The sequence below is a fragment of the Piliocolobus tephrosceles genome, chromosome 9 (genome assembly GCF_002776525.5).
Source record: "Piliocolobus tephrosceles isolate RC106 chromosome 9, ASM277652v3, whole genome shotgun sequence".
In the NCBI taxonomy this organism is placed as follows: Eukaryota; Metazoa; Chordata; class Mammalia; order Primates; family Cercopithecidae; genus Piliocolobus; species Piliocolobus tephrosceles.
The window spans coordinates 121,190,929-121,210,654 of record NC_045442.1 but is presented as its reverse complement, the minus strand read 5'-3'; positions in this window follow the sequence as shown (position 1 = coordinate 121,210,654).

The window sequence follows — 19,726 nt, the reverse complement described above, 5'->3', positions numbered from 1 at the left end:
CTTATTTTGTACCTTAGGAAACCATAAGAAGAAAAAATTAAAACCAAATTTAATGTTAATCCTAATGCTTACTAAAGTAAGCAAAAAAAAGAAAAGATAAAAAAAGAGCAGAAATCAATAAAATTGAAAACAGGTAATGGACAAACTTAAAACTAACACTTTAGAAAAATCAATAAAATTGACAAACTTCTTGCTGGGAAAGAAAGGATAAAAGAGAGAAGACACAAACTACTAATTTCAAAATAAAAAGCAACTATCACTACAGATACAATGGACATTAACAAGATAGTTAAAAATATTAACAACTCTACGGCCATAATTTGACAACCTAGATAAAATGGACCAATTTGTCAAAAGACACAATCTGCCAAAACTCACACAAAATGAAACTGATAATCTGAACACATCCTTATCTATTTTAAAAATTGAATGAATAATTAATAATCTTCCAAAAAAGCACCAGTTTTAGATGGATTCACTGGATAATTCTATAGTACATTTAAGGAAGAGGTTTTATCAATCCTTTACAATATGTTACAGAAAATGGAGGCAGAGAAAATGTGTCCTAATTCCTTGTATAAGACTGACATTATCCTAATACCAAAACCAGATAATGTTATTAAAGAAAGGAAAACTGGAGATCAATTTCTCTCATAAACCTTTGCAAAATTTTCAATAACATATTATTAAATTAAATTCAACAATATATAAAAAGAATTATGCACCATGAGAGAGAGGAATTCATTCTAAGTACACAAAGGCAGTTCAACATTCAAAAATTAATTAATCATATCAACAGAAGGAAAAAGAAAAAGCATATGATTACATAAAAGATGCAGAAAATGCATTTGACAAAATTCACTCATTTATGATAAAACTTTTCAGTAAACTAGGAATGAAGAGTAACTTACTTAGTAAAGAACACCTACAAAAAGCCTATAGTTAACATCAAACTTAATGATGAGAAAGTAGATACTCTTCCACTAATACCAGGTACAAGGCAAGGATGTCCCTTCTCACCTATCCTAGTGAAAATTATGCTAGAAATTTCAGGTAATGTAATGAGAAAAGGATGTAAAAATTGTATATATTGAGAAAGAAGGATATAAATCTTTGCATACAGATAAAATGTCTACCTGAAGATCATGCCACTACACTCCAGACTGAGTGACAAGAGCGAGACTCTGTTTCATAAAAACAGAACAGAACAAAACAAAAATGTCTGCCTAAATAGAAAATCTCAAAGAATTGCAATAAAAACAAAAACACAAAAACAAAAAACTTGCTGGAAACAAAAAGCAATTCATCAACATTGCAGACTATGAGATTAAAATACAAGTCAATTCATTTTCTATATATCAGTAATAAAAATTGGATTTTAGAAATAGAAAAGCAGCGTCATTTACTTTAACACCAAAATTGAAATATTTGTGTACAAATCTAACAAAATATGTACAAGGCCTATATGAGGAAAACAACAAAACTCTCACAAAAGCAACCAAAGGGCTAAATACACAAATATGTCCATGGATAGGAAGACTTGATATTGATAATACATCACTTCTTTACCACTTAAGCTATAGATTCAATGCAACCCCAGTAAAATCTCTACAAGTTATTTTGTGGATTGACAAACTGATTCTAAAGTTTTTATGGAAAGCAGTTGTCCTAGAATAGTGAAGACAATATTGAAGAAAAAAGTCTGAAAACTGACACTACAATACTTTAAAACTTAATATATGCAATATTCAAGACAGAGTGGTATGGCAAAAGAAGAGACAAATATATTAATAAAACCAATACAGACCTGAACAAATATAGTCAACTTATCTTGAACAAAGAGGAAAAGACAATTTAATAAAGGATAGTATTTTCAACAGATAATGGAACAAATGGAACCCACGCAAAATACAGACTTTACACCTTTCACAAAAATTAATTCAAAATGGATCATAGATATAAATGAAAATGCAAAACAATAAAATGCCTAGAAGATAACAGGAAAAAATTTAGGTAACATTGTATTTGGAAATTATTTATTTGTAAAATAAAGTTATTAAATATATTTTGCTTATTTATATTAAACTTAAAGTTATTAAATATATTTTACTTATTTATATTAAACTTAATAAAATAGTTTTATAAATTTTTTTTTTTTTTGGAGACGGAGTCTCGCTCTGTCGCCTGGGCTGGAGTGCAGTGGCTGGATCTCAGCTCATCGCAAGCTCCGCCTCCCGGGTTTATGCCATTCTCCTGCCTCAGCCTCCCGAGTAGCTGGGACTACAGGCGCCCGCCACCTCACCCGGCTAGTTTTTTGTATTTTTTTAGTAGAGACAGGGTTTCACCGTGTTAGCCAGGATGGTCTCCATCTCCTGACCTCGTGATCCGCCCGTCTCGGGCTCCCAAAGTGCTGGGATTACAGGCTTGAGCCACCGCGCCCAGACTAGTTTTATAAATTAAGGAAGCCCTTTAACATTAACATTCAGTTCTCTATCATGAACTGAAAAATATTTCTAGGCTTGTTAAAGGAAATAAAAGTCATTACTTCTTATTTTAAATATTTATTTATGATGAATAATTACTGAAAAATATAACACAAAAATAAACTTCTACAATTATTTCTAATAATTACACATAAAACCTGTTGAGAGCCCCAAAATTTGTGTGTGTGTGTTTTTGTCTGTTTGTTTGTTTGTCTTCTTTTTTCTATTACTGTTCCAACTTCCTATATGGATTACTTCTCTTTTTTTTTAACTTTTAAGTTCAGGGGTACATGTACATGTTTGTTACATAGGTCAATTTGTGTCATGAGGGTTTGTTGTACAAATTATTTCATCACCCTGGTATTAAGGCTAGTAGTACCCATTAGTAATTTTTCCTGATCTTATCCCTCCTCCCAACATCCACCTTCCAATAGGTTCCCGTGTCTGTGATTCCCCTGTATGTGTCCATGTGTTCTCATTATTTAGCTCCCACTTTATAAGTGAGAACATGTGGGATCTGGTTTTCTTTTCCTGAGTTTGCTAAGGATAATGGCCTCCAGCTCCATCCATGTTCCTGCCAAGGACGTGATCTTACTTTTTTTTATGGCTGCACAGTATTCCATGAGGTATATGTAGTACATTTTCTTTATCCAGTCTACCGCTGATGAATATTTAGGTTGATTCCATGTCATTGCTATTGTAAATGGTGCTGCACTGAACGTGAGCATGCATGTGACTTTATGTTAGAACAATTTAAATTTCTTTGGGTATGTATCCAGTAATGGGATTGCTGGGTGGAATGGTAGTTCTGTTTTGAGGTCTTTGAGGAATCACCACACTGTTTTCCACAATGGTTAAACTATTTCTACTCCCGTCAACAGTGTATAAGCATTCCTTTTTCTCCGCAACCTTGCCAGCCTCTGTTATTTTTTCACTTTTTAGTAATAGCCATTCTGACTGGTGTGAGATGGTATCCCATTGTGTTTTTGATTTGTATTTCTCTGATGATCAGTGATATTGAGCTTTTTTTCCATATGCTTTTGGTCAAATATGTCTTTTTTTTTTAGAAAAGCGTCTGTTCATGTCCTTTGCCTACTTTTTCATTTTTTTCCTTATAAATTTGCTTAAGGTCCTTATAGTTGCTGGATATTAGACCTTTGTCAGATGCATATTTTACAACAATTTTCTCCCATTCTGTAGGTTGTCTGTTTACTCTGTTGATAATTCCTTTTGCTGTACAGAAGCTCTTTATTTAATTAGATCGCATTTGTGTGCCCTCGTTATGAAATCTTTGCCCATTCCTATGTCCATAATGGTATTGTCTAGTTTGTCTTCCATGCTTTTTATAAGGTTGGGCTTTGAGTTAATTTTTACATATGGTGTGAAGAAGGGGTCTAGATTCAATCTTCTGCCTATGGCTAGCCAGTTATCCCAGTACCATTTACTGAATAGGGTGTCCTTTCCCAGGCAATGACTTTTTAGATATAATAGTGAAAACATAATCCATGAATTAAAAAAATGAGAAGTTAAACCTTATTAGAATTTAAAAGTTCTACTATAGGAAAAAAAAAAGCTGTTAAGAGAATAAAAAGACAAATCACTTACTGAAAATCTTTGAAAAGCAAATATCTCTTAAAGGACTGGTATTCAAAATATCCAAAGAACTCATAAAATTCAACAATATGAAACCAAGTGACCCAACTGAAAAAATTTGCAAAACATCTGCCCAGACACTACTCCAGAGAAGATACACAGATGGCAAACACGCATTTGAAAAGATCCTCAATATATGTCATCATGAATACAAATTAATACAACAATAAAATATGACTACACACATATTAGAATGGTTAAAATCTAAAAGACAGACAATACCCAATGCTTGTGAAGATGTGAAGCAATAGAAGCTCATTCATCACTGGTGAGAATGCAGAATGATAAACCACATTGGAAGACATTTTGAAAGTTTCTTACAGTAAACGTGTTTTCCATACAATCCAGTCTCATGCTCATTGGTATTTGTCCAAATGAGTTGAGAACACAAGGATGCATACAAATGTTTATTGCAGCTTTATTCATAATTGCCAAAACCTGGAAGCAACCCAGGTCCTTCAGTTGGTAAATGGATAAACAAACTGTGGCCCGTCTAAACAATGTGATATTACTCAGTGTTGACAAGAAATGACTGCTCAGGCTATGAAAAGACGTGAAGGAAATAAGTGTATATCACTAAGTGAAACAAGCCAGTCTTAAAGGCTACTTATTGTATGATTCCAAAAATATAATATTCTACCCCAGTGAAAAAAAAAACCCCACAAAACTATAGAGACCTTAAATAGTTTAGTGGATGCCAGTGGTTTGAGGGGAGGGAGGGATCAATATCTGGAGCGCGATGGGTTTTTAGAATGATACAACTATTCCTATATGACACTCTAATGTGGATACTTTCCATTATACATTTGTTCAAACCCATAGAATGTACAACACAAAGTGAACCCTAATAGAATGTATAGACTAATAGGACTAATAACAGTGCATCAATATTTGCTCATCAATTGCATTAACATATCACAGTAATGCAAGATGTTAATAATAGCAGAATGTATGTGGGGGGAGTGGAGGTGTATGGAAAATCTCTGTACTTTCTGCTCAGTTTTCTATACATTTAAAATTTTTCAAAAATAGAGTTCTTGAATTTTTGTTGAGAAAATTGACCCAAAATATTATTGACAACACTTAGTAGACAAAAATATCGAAACAGGTTTTTGTAATCATATTTTGTATGTTCTGGAAGGTAGAGAAAGATTGATTGTGTTAAGTAGAAGCACAGACTTTATAAAAATAATTAACTATAACTGCTCTAGAAAAAATGCAATGCATGGGATGAACAAATATACTACATGGAATTAATAAGAAATTTAACGTTGGAAAATAAAAGGTTAGTGAACCGGAAGACAAAATAGAAAGACTATCCAAAATTAAACGGAACATAAACATTTTTTAAAAATGAATGAAGCATCACTTAGCTGTGGAACATCTTCACTGGCTACAATATATGTAAACTGAGTATCAAAAAAAATAAGGGAGAAAAAAATTGAATAAATGCCCACTAATTGTTTAAAAGTTTAATTAAAACTACCAATACACAGATCCAAGATGGTCAATAAGCCCTAAGCAAAGAAACATGAAGAAAACAATACCAAGGTTACGTTAATGAAATTGCTTAAAACAAGTTTTAAAGAAAAAATCATGAAAGCAGCCAATGAAGAAAGACATATTATGTACAAGTGATAAAAAGCAATATGGTGGTTTTTATTATGTTTCTATTAGGAACCAATGCAACCGGAATAGAATAAAATAACACCTTTACTGAACAACAACAAAAAAGCTGTCAACTTAAAATTTTCTATTCATGAAATTATTTTTCAATAATGAATTTGAAATAAAGGCTGTCAAACACACAAAAGCTGAAATTTTATAGTTATTAGGTTTGGACTGCAAAAAAAAGATACAGTAATTCCTTTAGCATAAGGAAAATAATACCTGATAGAAATATTATCCACATGAAGAAAGATTAATATGTCAGTAAACATTTTTATAATGATTCTCATTCTTAAAATAAGTGTAGAATAATTGTTCTAAAGGCAATAACAATATAGTTTATAATAAATGTCATAGTAGTTTGTATGACCAAAATGGCACAATGATCAAGAGATGAGAAATGTGCATTGTGTATAGTTCTTTTACTATACATAAAAGTAACCATCAAAAAATATAGCTAATAAACCAAGGAGATTAAATAAGATCATAAAAAGGAATAAAGGCACCAAAAGACTAGTGAAAAAATAACAAATAATAAAATAATAGACTTAAGCCAAACCATATTAAAAATAACATTAAATGTTGAAGGTCTAAATATTCCAGTTAAAAGGCAATGATCCTCAAACTGGATTTTTTTTAAGCAAGTCCCAACTATATACTGTCTACAAGAGATTTACCACAAATATAAAAACCAAATAACTTAATCAGAAAATGTATATATCAGAGAAAATACATTATTAGGGTGAAAGGAATTTTTCATGATTCAAAAATCAATTCAAGAGGCATAATGATCCTAAGTGTTTATGTATCTAATAATAGAAATTCAAACACATGAAGCACAAGCTGATAGAACTGACAGCACAAATAGACGAATTCTCAATTACCGTTTGTGTGACTACAATACCTCTTTCTCATTAACTGATTAAAGAAGAAGGAAAAAAAAAATCAGTAAGCATATAGAAGACCTGAACAACACTACCAGTCAACTAAATGGAATAAATATTTTTAGTACAGCTCACTCAACAACAGCAAAATATACATTCTTTTAAAGTTCTTTTAAAGAACTTTTGAAAGTAGGATATGTTCTGGGCCATCAATAAAGTCTCAATAAATTTAAAACAATTCAGCCCTATAAGTGTGCGCTATGACTACAATAAAATTAAATTCGAAACAAATAGCAGAAAAATATCTTGAAACTACTTAAATGTTTGAAAACTAGCATACTATTATATAACATATAGGTTAAAGAAGAAAATCAAAATGGAAAGTAAAATATGTTTTGAATAGCTATAAATTGAAAATACAGTATGTCAATATTTTGAGGATGAAGCTGAGGTAGTACTTGGAAATGTATATGGCAACATACTTACGCTAGAAAAGAAGAAAGATCTTAAATCAGTGGCTTAACTGTCCATCCTAAGAAACCATAAAAAGAAGAGCAAATTAAACCCTATATAAGTAGAATAAAAGGAAATAAATTCAGAAAAATAAATAGAAAACTAATACAAAAGTTAATGAAACCAACTATTATTTTTTGAGAAGATCAATAAAATTGATAAATGTCTAGTGAGATTTGTAGGATAAAAAGAAGGCACAAATTACCAGTCCCAGGAGTGAGAAAAGTAATATCCTTATTCATTGTACAAATATTAGTAAGGAAATATAATGAATAACTCTGTATCCATAAATTCAACAACTTAGATGAAGTGTACAAATTCCTTGAAAGACCCAAATTAGAAGAACTTTGTGTCTGTGAAACAAATGAAATTTATAGTTTAAAACCTTCCTACAAGAAGGACTCAGAACCAGGTGGCTTAATTGATTAATTCTATCAAGTATTAAATATTAGGCCAGGCGCAATGGCTCATACGTGTAATCCCAGCACTTTGGGAGGCTGAAGCCGGCGGATCACCCGAGGTCAGGAGTTTGAGACTAGCCTGGCCAGCACAGTGAAACCCCGTCTCTACTAAAAATACAAAAATCAGCCGGGAGTGGTGGCAGGCACTTGTAATCCCAGCTACTTGGGAGGCTGAGGCAGGAGAATTGCTGGAGCCAAGATTGTGCCACTGCACTCCAGCCTGGGTGATAGAGTGAGACTCCATCTCAAAAAAAAAAAAAAAAAAAAAAAAAATTAAATATTAAATATTAAAAGAGAAAATAATAGTTATTCTTCATCAACTCTTCAAGAAACTGAAAAAGAACACTTCCCAACTCATTCTGAGGCCAGCATTACCATGATACCAAAACCATATGAAGACATTTGAGAAAAATAAATGAACTAACCTACTTCATGACTTTCTTAAAATTTTAGCAAATTTAGCTACACACACACACACACGCACACACACAAATATAAAGGGCAACACACTTTGACTAAGTTTAGTTTATTCTGAGAATTCGGGTTGGCTCAACATTAAAATTCTATTGCTATAATTCACCATATCAAAAGTATAACAAAAATATGATCACTTTAATAAATGCAAAAAATAATTTGACTAAATTCAACGTTTATTAATGGTAGCAATTCTCAGAGGACATTGTTTCCTGACCTTTGTATCAAATTAGGCACCCCTGCTCTGTTTCCATAGCTTCCTATTATTTTCCATACCATAAGATTTCTCATACTTTTATTGTTCAATTGCATTTTTCATTCTTCTGATGTCTGGTAAAATTACTTATATATGACTGATACTCAGTTGATAAACTGTTAGTGCAGGTTTGGTTCTTGGCTAATTGGGAGATTCATTATCATATTAACATCATGAGAATTTATAATTGCTAATTGTTCATGGGTACTTTGATGTGCCAGGCAGAGTACTAAATGATTCCCATGCAAACATTTATTGTTTTACAACTACCACATAAGGCAGGTCATTTTATTAAAGTTCTAGTTTTGTTTTGTTTTATTTTTTGAGATGGAGTTTCACTCTTGTCACCCAGGCTGGAGTACAATGGCGCAGTCTCGGCTTGCTGCAACCTCCGCCTCCCAGGTTCAAGCGATTCTCCTGCTTCAACCTCCCAAGTGGGTGAGATTACAGGCACCCGCCACTACCCTCAGCTAATGTTTTTGTATTTTTAGTAGAGACAGGGTTTCATCATATTGGCCAGGCTGGTCTCAAACTCCTGACCTCATGCGATCCACCTGCCTTGGCCTCCCAAAATGCTGGGATTACAGGCATGAGTCACTGCACCTGTCCTAAAGCTCTAGTTTTACAGATGCGGAAATAAAGGCACAAAAATGATTGGCAATGAACGCAAGGTCACAGAGCTGGTAAATAATAGAGCTGTGGCTTGATCCCAGATAATGGTTCTAGAGCTCCTACTTTCAACCCCATCCTCACTGCCTCTCAGGCAGAATAAAGTGCTGATATGGGAAAGGTTACAGAGGAGAGAGGATGTGCTTACCCCTTGCCTTAAGTTTAAACTCCTATGTAAGTCAGTCACATGGCTGCTATGTATAAATAGAACATTAATTGGCTACTGTGTTTGCCCTCAGTAAGACCAGAGGAAGTACACAAATGCAGTGATTAAGCTAGCACACATGTTAACAGCTTTTTATCTGCTATAACTGGACTATGGGGCAGGCATTCCAAAGATGAATAAACCATAATCTCTTTCTTAAAAGATCTCACAATCAGTACAAAACCTGAAAAATTAAAAAAAAATTTCCACACTCTTTTATTCTTCCCGTATTATTTCTTTTCTTTTTTTTTTTATTTTCCTTTTTAAGAGTCAGGTTATCACTCTGTCACCCAGGCTAGAGTGCAGTAGCACAATCACAGCTCACTGCAGCCTCTAGCTCCTGGGCTTAAGCCATCCCCCCTGCCTCAGCCTCCTGAGTAGCTGGAACTGGAGGGGCACGCCACCATGCCTAGCTATGACCTTATTTCTGTTTTGAATTTGTAAACATTAAGATGACAATAAGAAAACTAGTGTTCTAGTTGTCATTTTTCCCAGTAAATAAAAACAAAGTTTGTTTTTCTTTTGGAATTTGTGATAATTGAAATTTTTCAATGTCAGAAAGATTTAAATTGATATAAATAAAGCACAGTCACTTACACGTAGATCTTGTGACAATCACATTATATCCCTGACCTTTTTTGAAAATGATACATCTATTCAGAATCCCACACATGTGCTAAAATCGACATTCCAAGCTCAGCTGTGTCACTTGTTTAGAGTCGTAGGATTCCATTTGCCAATAATTCCGCATAATATCCTGTAGACTAGTTAAATATCAGGTGACTTTTTCTACTATTGCCCTTTTAAAGACACTTGTATTTCAGAGAATATATTATAGACAACAGACCTAAGAAAATTACTTGGGGCACCAAAAATAAAAATATAGAAAACTTGTAATGTATTTCTTAAGTATTGTGAACACCAAAACACATTGAATACTTCCTCACATGAAGAGAATGGGGTTATGGGAGTCAAACCCCACACTGGTATGTTGTATTTCATTTCTGTCAAATGAATCAGTTGGGATGATGGTACTAATTTATTTGATCAGAGGCATGCCAATGCAGTGAGATTAAAAGGTGCCCTCATTGTCACTACACGACACAAAAATATCTGTATCTGTATGAATGCAGAATGACAAATGAGGTATTTTTAACAGTACAAACAACAGGACAGGCAAAATTACCTGAGATGCCCAAAATAAAGACATTTTTCTGGGGCTAAAAGGCCAGAGGCAGTATTTTTTTTTTTTTTTTTTTTTGAGTGTTGAATTATAATCGGAAGGAAGTGACTTCCTAGACACCACAAAGATCTTGATATGAATGAAAGTAGCTGTAGAGTTGCTGCTAGACACTGATTTCAGAGTTGGCAGAAGATCTTGCAAGAAAAGTGTATGACTTCTACTTGTAGGGGAGGGTCTAGCCAGCAGGCATCTAACTTTATTTTATGGTAGGGAAGGTTAGCAACCTAGAGCACTTAGCTAGTGGTTTCAGGGAAAGAAGAAGAATAGATTTAGGAAGAACAAAGGATGTGAAATCATATTAACATTCTGGCATAAAAAATATAGTTGGAAGTTCAAGGCTTTGATTTTAAACATGGACAGGTAATTTAGTGTTAGGAAAAAATATTCATCATGTAAACATGACTAAAAAGTGGAATTTATTTGACTGCACATATCTAAAGTAAAAAACATGCTGAAATTCACTTATGCCTAGTTTATGTAGAAGTTCACATTTTTTAAACGAAGTCTGTTTTATTACATGCACATTTTCCATGTCTGTGCCTATGTGTATACATTACATATATGATTACATAGTTAAAATCTAGCACCTTCCAGTTTCAAATCTAACATGTAGAGAGCTTGGAAGGCGTCACTCCCATCCTCATAACAAGAAAAAAGCTAAACTGAAAACCAACAACCCTCCTTAAATCCATTAAATAACTTAGGTTACAAGGCAGACCACCACCCCCAAATCTAGAAAGACAGGTGAACACAGAAATCACAGCTCTCTGGAAACAGAAGCCACTCGTAGACCTCAGTGAGAACATATTCAGGGTAACTGACTAATTCCTGGAGACTAAGCATGGACTTGCTTGAGAGATTAAAAATGTCTGGGGACCCAGCTTTAGGGAGGCCTCCACACTTTGATGACATTTACCTCCAGAAACCTACACAGGTTGTTGGATGAAGATGATGAAGATAGAAAAATCCTCTCACGCTTTCTGCAGTTGACAGGACTCTCAAGTCCAAAATCTATAGGGTGAGTATATGAAAACTCTATACTTCATATTCAGTTTTTCCAAAAACCCAAAACTGCTCTAAAAACCAAAGTCTATTAAATAAAAATAAAATAAAATGCAACAATACTGAATAGAACGTCAGGTCTGGCCTATTCATAGTCTTCTCTCCTGTAGACTCTGATGGTGAGTATCCTTATTGTCCCTGTTTCCAGAGGCAAGACAAGTCATCAAGACAAGATTTAAAGCTACAGGAATCACCAAAGTGCAGGAATTGAAAGGCAGCCTTACTTCCTCCTTGAGACTGGCAAGTCAAAGTGGCAGCCCTCTGTTGCTTACACTCTCCGTCTCAAATCAACAATAGTCACTCCACTGAAAAATTATTTTAATGCTAGGACTGTATTAGTCCATTTTTATGCCACTGATAAAGACATACCTAAGACTGGGTAATTTATAAAGAAAAAAAGGTTTAATGGACTCACAGTTCCATGTGGCTGGGGAGGTCTCACAATCATGGCAGAAGGTGAAAGGCACGTCTTACATGGTAGCAGACAAGAGAGAATGAGAGTCAAGCAAAAGGGGAAACCCCTTATCAAACCATCAGATCTCATGAGACTTATTCACTACCACAAGAACAGTATGGGGGAACTGCCCCCATGATTCAATTATCTGCCACCAGGTCCCTCCCACAACATGTGGGAATTATGGGAGCTACAGTTGAAGATGAGATTTGGGTAGGAACAGAGCCAAACCATATCAAGGACTAAATGTTTACAATTTGTTTTACACTGGCACTGTGATAATTGTTTCACATGTGTTATTTTGTTTGTTTTCTTTTAAAAATGTTATAGACTATAATGGACACATAGAAAAGTTTACAAATCCTATGTGTACACAGTTAGATAAGCCTTCACAAAATCAACATAATTCTGTCATCATCACCACATCAAGAAATAGAACATTACCAGCACCCAAATTCCCCTTTTTTTTGTCATTCTTGTCCCTAGTCCTCCAACTACTTATCATTACATAAAACTTCTAGGAAGATAGATTAGTCTTTTGGGACTTGGTTATGTTTTGTGAATCTCATATACATGGAATTTTATGTACTCTTTCATGTCAGGCTTTTTAAATCAATATTATGTTCATAAGTTTCATCAATGCTTTATGTGTGTATTTTATTCATTCTTATTACTTTAGAGTATTCTACAGTATAAATATACTACAATACATAATTTATTCTACTGTTGAAGGAAATTATAGCTATTTCCAGTTTAGGATTATTGCAATTAGTGTTATGAACATACTTTGTCCTTTGGGGAATACACATTTTGTGAATATATGTAAACATTTCTTGATATATACCTGGGACTAGAATCTGGAGTTATAGAATATGCATAGATTCAGCTTTAGTAAACACTTCTGAACTGCCTCCAAAGTACTTTCATCTGTTTATACTCCCAGTGGAAGTAAATGAGATGTCCAGTCATGGTATATCCTCTCAAAATTAGGCATTATCTGTCTTTTTCATTTTACACTATTAGTTAAGTAGTATGATATTTTATTTGACAAAGTTAAGTAGCGTTTTTAGATGCACCTTATACATTTGGATATCCTCTTTTGCCCACTTTCCTATTCAGTTGCCTTTTTTTCCTATGGAAATGTAGGGGGAAAAAACGGTGTGGAGTGTCTTTATTCTCATTTAACAGACAGGGAAAATTGAAGTTCTAAGAGGCTAAGGGAAGTCCACACCACCAAGCAAGGAAGCAGCTGAGAAAGTGATACTCTACCAAACAGCTCAATGCCTACCTTCAGGCTGGGCTGAGGGATCAGCTGCCAGAGAAACCTTGTGTGCTGAGCGCCCCTCATGGGACCAGGAGCTAGTAGATGGGAACCTCTATTGAGAAAAAGCAAAACCAAAACAAAAACAAGGGAAAAAACACCGCAAAGCCACGAAAACACATTCCCAATATTATTCTTCATCTTTCTGTTTTGTTTTTGTTTTGTTTTGTTTTCTTATTTGCGGCCCAGGACCTCACAACGAAAGAATAGCAGATGGTCCTTGACTTGGAAGCTTTTTAATACAAGAAGCACTATCTATCTCTCTGATTTTCTCAGGTACATTTTTCTTAGATTCCTGGCAGAGTTTAATTTAATGTTTATGAGAATGTTCACCCTCCTCTTGCTGCACAGACAGCTCGGTAGGGATGAAATTAAGCTCCTTTTCTGTTCAACAGTCTAGAGACCACTGTCCCAATGAGGTCACTCTGGTTTGGCTCTGCAGACTTCCTGCTATCAGGTTCACTGTGACCCTCCATGACCTTCCAACTTCTATTTTTCCAGGCAACCGAAGGATACACCTCCTCCCCACTCAGTCAGCCAGATATCACATGTTTTACTAATAAAACAGCTGATAGGCCCCAAGAGTTCTTTACATATCCTGGAAACCAGTCTTTGTTGAATACAGGTATTAAAATGTATGTCCTTCATCTTGCTCTATGGTTTGCCTATTCACACCTATAATCATATCTTTTGATGGACAGAGATATTTTATTTGAATATAGTTAAGTTTACTTATTTTCTTTTTCATTATGGTTATGTGCTTTTGTATTGTAACTTAAGAATACTGCCTACCACATGTCCTTGAAGGAGTTCTCTTATCTTTTTGTATAAAAGTTTTCAGAATTCCTCTGCAGTCTTAAAGTTCTTTTTGCCTAATTCTCCTTCCTTCCTGCTCTCCTTCCACAGGGGTAAGACCCATATCCCAGTCAGTCTGAAGGTTCTCCCAGCCTATTTCTGTTCCCTCTCCCTCTATCCTTAACAAACATATTTTTCAAATAAAGTTCTTATAAATCTAATACTGCCTTACGATTTGCTTTTCATGGGACCTAACCCAACACTTCTATTCTCTGGAAGAATTGGGTAAGTCTGGAATTACCATATTGACAGATGAAGTCAGTTATTCTTGAGATTCTCATTAAGGAAATATTTTCGCATAATAGATTCCATTTCTCTAATAGCTTTTGTAGTGTTCAGATTTTCAATTTCTTCCTCTTTCAAGTATGGAAAGTTGTATTTCCTGAGACAATGTTTTAAATTTATAAAAAGTTTCAAATTAATTGACATGAAGTTGTTTATAGCTTTATGTGTTTAATACCTGATGAAGTGATGCACAGTTTTTCATTCTTGTTTGCCCCTTTCTCCAGCCAGCAATAATCTGTGCATTCCCCTTGCCCATTGGTAATTATTGCAAGAGTGCTATAGAATTTTTTCTTAATATTTTTCAACAATTAACTTTTGATTTTGCTAATTTTCTGTATTATACATTTATTTTCTATTTCATTAACTTCTCCTTATATTTCCTTTCTTCTACTTTCATTGTTGTGAATTTGCAGTTCTCGTATCTAGCTTTATTTGTGCAGTAGAAACTTAGATCATTCATTTTTCAGACTTTCATTTTCTAACAATATTAGATTATGAATCCCCTTCTGAGTATTAATGTATTTTTTCCTATTCAATTAAAAATGTTTTTGAATTTCCCTTCTATTTTTTTCCTTAAATTGTGAGTTATTTAGAAGTATATTGCTTAATTTCCTAGAGATTAAGAATATCCTAATATTTACTTATACGTTCTTCTTTCTTTTGTTAATAATTTCCGACTCAGTTCCACTAAAGCTAGAGAATATAATCTGGAATTTTGTGGAATTTTTTTGTTTTGTTTTTGTTTTGTTTTGACATGGATTCTCACTCTGTCGCCTAGGCTGGAGTGCAGTGGTGCGATCTCAGCTCACTGCAAACTCTGCCTCCCGGGCTCAAGCGATTCTCCTGCCTCAGCCTTCCAAGTAGCTGGGATTACAGGCATGTGCCACCGCGCTTGGCCAATTTTTGTATTTTTAGTAGAGATGGGGTTTCACCATATTGCTCAGACTGGTCTCGAACTCCTGACCTCATGATCCACCTGCCTTGACCTCCCAAAGTGCTGGGATTACAGGTGTAAGCCACTGCTCCTAGCTGGAATTTTGTGTTTTTAATATTTGTTGAAGTTTGTTGTATGACCCAGCATATCATCCATTTTAGCAAAAATCCCGTATGCTGGAAATGGGTAAGTTCTCTATTGTTAGGTACAATGTTCCATAAACAGATATTTCATAATTATATTAATCTTTCATAATCAGATAAACTCTTTAGATTGTATTTATTAGATCTTCTCTCTTCCTTCTTCTGCTTTTCTCTTTGTTCTGTTAGCTATTGAAGGAGATATATTCAAATCTCCATAATCTGAAGCTTTGTTTGATTGTGAATTCATCTGTTTCTCCATTTAAAGCATCAAACTTTTGTTTAATATGTTTTGAAACAATGTTTTTGTGAATGTTGATTTTGAAATGTTAAATATATTCATTTATATATTTTTCTTTACATCTCGTAGGTTACTTTATTTTTATTATTTTTTTGGCGGGAACATCTGCTATATTTATAGTATTACTGCGATTTTATATCAGCTTTGTTTTGGTTAGCTTTGCATGGCATATCTATTTCTGTCCTTTTACTTCCAATATTTCTGTGTTTTGTATGCAATTTTTGTTTATTGTGAGAAACAAATAATTTGGTTTTGCTTTTTCAATCTAGTCTAAAAATATTGATCTTTTTCTTGAATAGTTTAGTTTATTTAATGTAATGATAGCATAGTTGAGTTTTATGTACTATCTTACTATAATTTTTAAAAACTTTGAACCAGTATGTAGACATGTGTTTCAATTTCTTTCCTTGCTGTTTGGGGACTAATGAAACTTTTAAAATTATTTTATTTTCCCTATGTTTATTACATATTTTTGGATCATTCTATTAGTGCTTTTTTGAGATTACATGTGTTCTTAATATATTACATTATAATTTTTTTCACTTTCTTATGAATATTAGAAGCTTAGAAAACTTCAACTTCATTTAATTCTTCCAGTTTCTTGCATTGCTTTTGTCAGGAAAATTTTATATAATTTTAAATTTCATATGAATTAACCATATTATTTTGTAAAGTCAAAATTAACTTATATTTTACTTGGATATTTGTCCTATCTATTACTGTTCCTTTTCTATAGTTTAGCCCAAATAACTACTATTAGTATTTCTTCAAGTGCAAGCACACCAGCGATGACATCTCTGAGAGTTTACTTGCTTTAAAACATCTTTATTTTACCTTTATTTTTGGAGACTATTTTTCTTTGGTGTAGATGTTTGAAAAATAATTTTCAGTTATTTTATTTCACTGTGTAAACTATATATATCCTCCTTCTTCTGGATTCTCATAATTTTCTTGGAAAGTCAGGAATTGTTCTATTTAAGGTAACTTTTTTATCCCTCTGGCTATTTTTAAGATTTTATTTCAGTCTTTGTTCTCATCAGTTTTACTAAAATATGCCTAAGGGTGGTTCTCCATTCTTCATTCACAGTTCACTATGCACTTAGTTTGAATATCTTCCATAACCTGTTTTTCTGTTTCCCAGTTTTGTGTTCCGGTGTGTGCTATGCAATTACGTCTGTCCATTACTTTCTTAATTTCTGATTTTGTACTTGTAAGGTCTAGGATTTCCATTTGATTTTTTAAAAATATTTAGATTCTCTTGGATAAGTCTAATCATTTGTTCTATTTTTCTATCTTTTCCTCTATTGTCTTTAACATATTAATAAGAGTTATTTTAAAATTCTTATTACTTCAATATTTGTATCACCTATTAGCTTTTTCCCATTCTTTGTTTCCTCCCCTTGGTTTTAAGCCCTATGGTATTGTTTCTTAATATCATAGATTAAAGATACCACAGATGTTTGTCCCACTGACGAAGGAAGTCTAATTAATTCCTTTATACTTGAATTCAGACTCACCCTAGTTATCTGCTTGACCAACAGAAGGTGGTGAAAGTGATATTCTGGACTTTCAAGATTAGGTCATAAGAAATATTTCAGCTTCCTCAATCTCTTCTAACACTTGTAAGCTAGCGATATTTTGTGAGGAATCCCAAGCAGCCCCCTGGAGAAGCCCATGTGTAGAGAAACAAAGACTCCCATCAAACTACTACCATTGAGTTCCCAAGCAACAACCAGCACTATTTGGTGTACATATGAGAGTCACCTTTGATGCACATCCTCCAGCCTAAGTGGATCTGCCCAAGCTGAAGCTGTGTGGTTACATTGCTCATACGGCAGATAATAGAAACAATACATGATTCTTGAATGATTTTTAACCACTAAGGTCTGGTGTAGTTCGCTACATAACAATAAATAACTGGAACATTTGGAATCCCTTATAGCTATTAAATATTGCGCATTATGTAAGAGGAAATATAGAGGCTCGTGGTAATGTTATATTTCACCGGAAAGGAGTCAATCTTTACCAGAGAATAGAGAAGAGGACTAGGTACATTTTTCAAGTGAAGGAATGGGCTGTGTTGAGATTAGCTTGTAGATTTATTAAACTGTTTTCTCTAGTTCAAACCTGTTTGTAAGGCACAGCCCTCTACAGTTCTTAACCTTCCATTCTACATAAATTTAGGCTTCTGAAAATGAGAAAGAAATGGTCTGTGTGTTGGTATTTTCAAGTGTCAGTCAAAAGTTCATCTGGGTTTACTAACTTATCAATGGCCTTGTTCCTTGGCCAAGCCTAGATTCCCAGTTGGTAGTCCACATCAAGAATCACAAAGTGCCTCCCAGAGAAAATCAGCTGTATACCCTTAGCTTGCTCTTCAGAGATTGATATGGTTTGGCTCTGAGTCCCCACCCAAATCTCATGTGGAATTGTAATCCCCAGTGTTGGGGAAGAGGCCTGGTGAGAGACAATTGGATCATGGGGGCAGATTGCTCATGAATGAGAACCACACCCCTTGGTACTGTATAGTGAGTGAGTTCTCACAAGATCTGGTTGCTCAGAAATGTATAGCACCTACCCACCCCCCGCCTCTTGCCTGCTTTCTCTTTGTCTTCAGCAATGATGAAAAGTTTCCTGAGGCCTCCCCAGAGGCAGAAGCCACTCTGCTTCCTGTACAGTCTACAGAACTATTAACCAACTAAACCTCTTTTTTAAAAAAATTACCTAGTCTCACGTATTCCTTTATAGCAATGCAAGAATGAACAAATACAGAGGTTCTCTCCACTCCATAGCTTTGTCCCCTTGCTGTGGTCAAAATGCCTGGGTCTTCCCTAAATTCATATGTTGAAATCTTCACCTGCCATGTGATAGTGCTGGGAAGTGGGGTCTTTGGGAGGTGATTAGTTCATGGGGATAGAGCCCTCATAAATAGAATTAGTGCCTATAAACAAGAGGCCCCGGAGAGACACCCTGTCCCATCCAACACATGATAACAGAGCTAGGAGGCACTGTCTGTGAACCAGGAAGCGAGCCCTCACCAGACACTGAATCTGCTGTGACCTTGGACTTCCTAGCCCCCAGAACTGTGAGAAATAAACTTCCATGGCTCATAAGCTTCCCAGTTTTTAGTATTTTGTTATAGCAGCCAGAACAGAATGAGACCATCCCTCTAGTCCTCATTACTTACACGGATTTCTGATGACTTTACTAGAGAATTATTGTCTTTCATCTGACTTTTCGAGTAGCTCTTAAGGGGATTGTTGTTTTACAAAATTCTACATCATAGCCAGAAGTAGACATTCTGTTAACCAATTTCAATCCTTATAGTAATTGGAGAGAAAGATACTGTCATTTTTACAATGATGGCTGAGAAAATATCCTCTGACAAACTACTTACCAACAGATGCACAGTAACTTGATCAAGTTTCTACAGAAAGTAGACAAGTCTCAATTCTAACTCATACCTGTCTTCAGAATCTGTGTTTTTAGGCAATAAGTTATATTTTTCTGGTATTTTATTCAGAGTATAAAATTCTAGCTAGGCATAAAGTATTTTTTACTAGCCAAAGGAAGCTTTTGGGGGATCTTGGAACTAAGAAATAAAAGGAAGTAAATTATATATGGTAAAAATCCCTCCTGGGTCTCTCATGATGCCTGGTGTTCATGACCCGGGTGTTCATGTCCCTGGTATTCATGATGCTGGTATTCAGGACCCTGGTGTTCATGATGCTGGTGTTCAGGACCCTGTGTTCATGTCCCTGGTGTTCACGACCCTGGTGTTCACGACCCTGGTGTTCATGTCCCTGGTGTCCATGACGCTGGTGTTCATGACGCTGGTGTTCATGTCCCTGGTGTTCACGACTCTGGT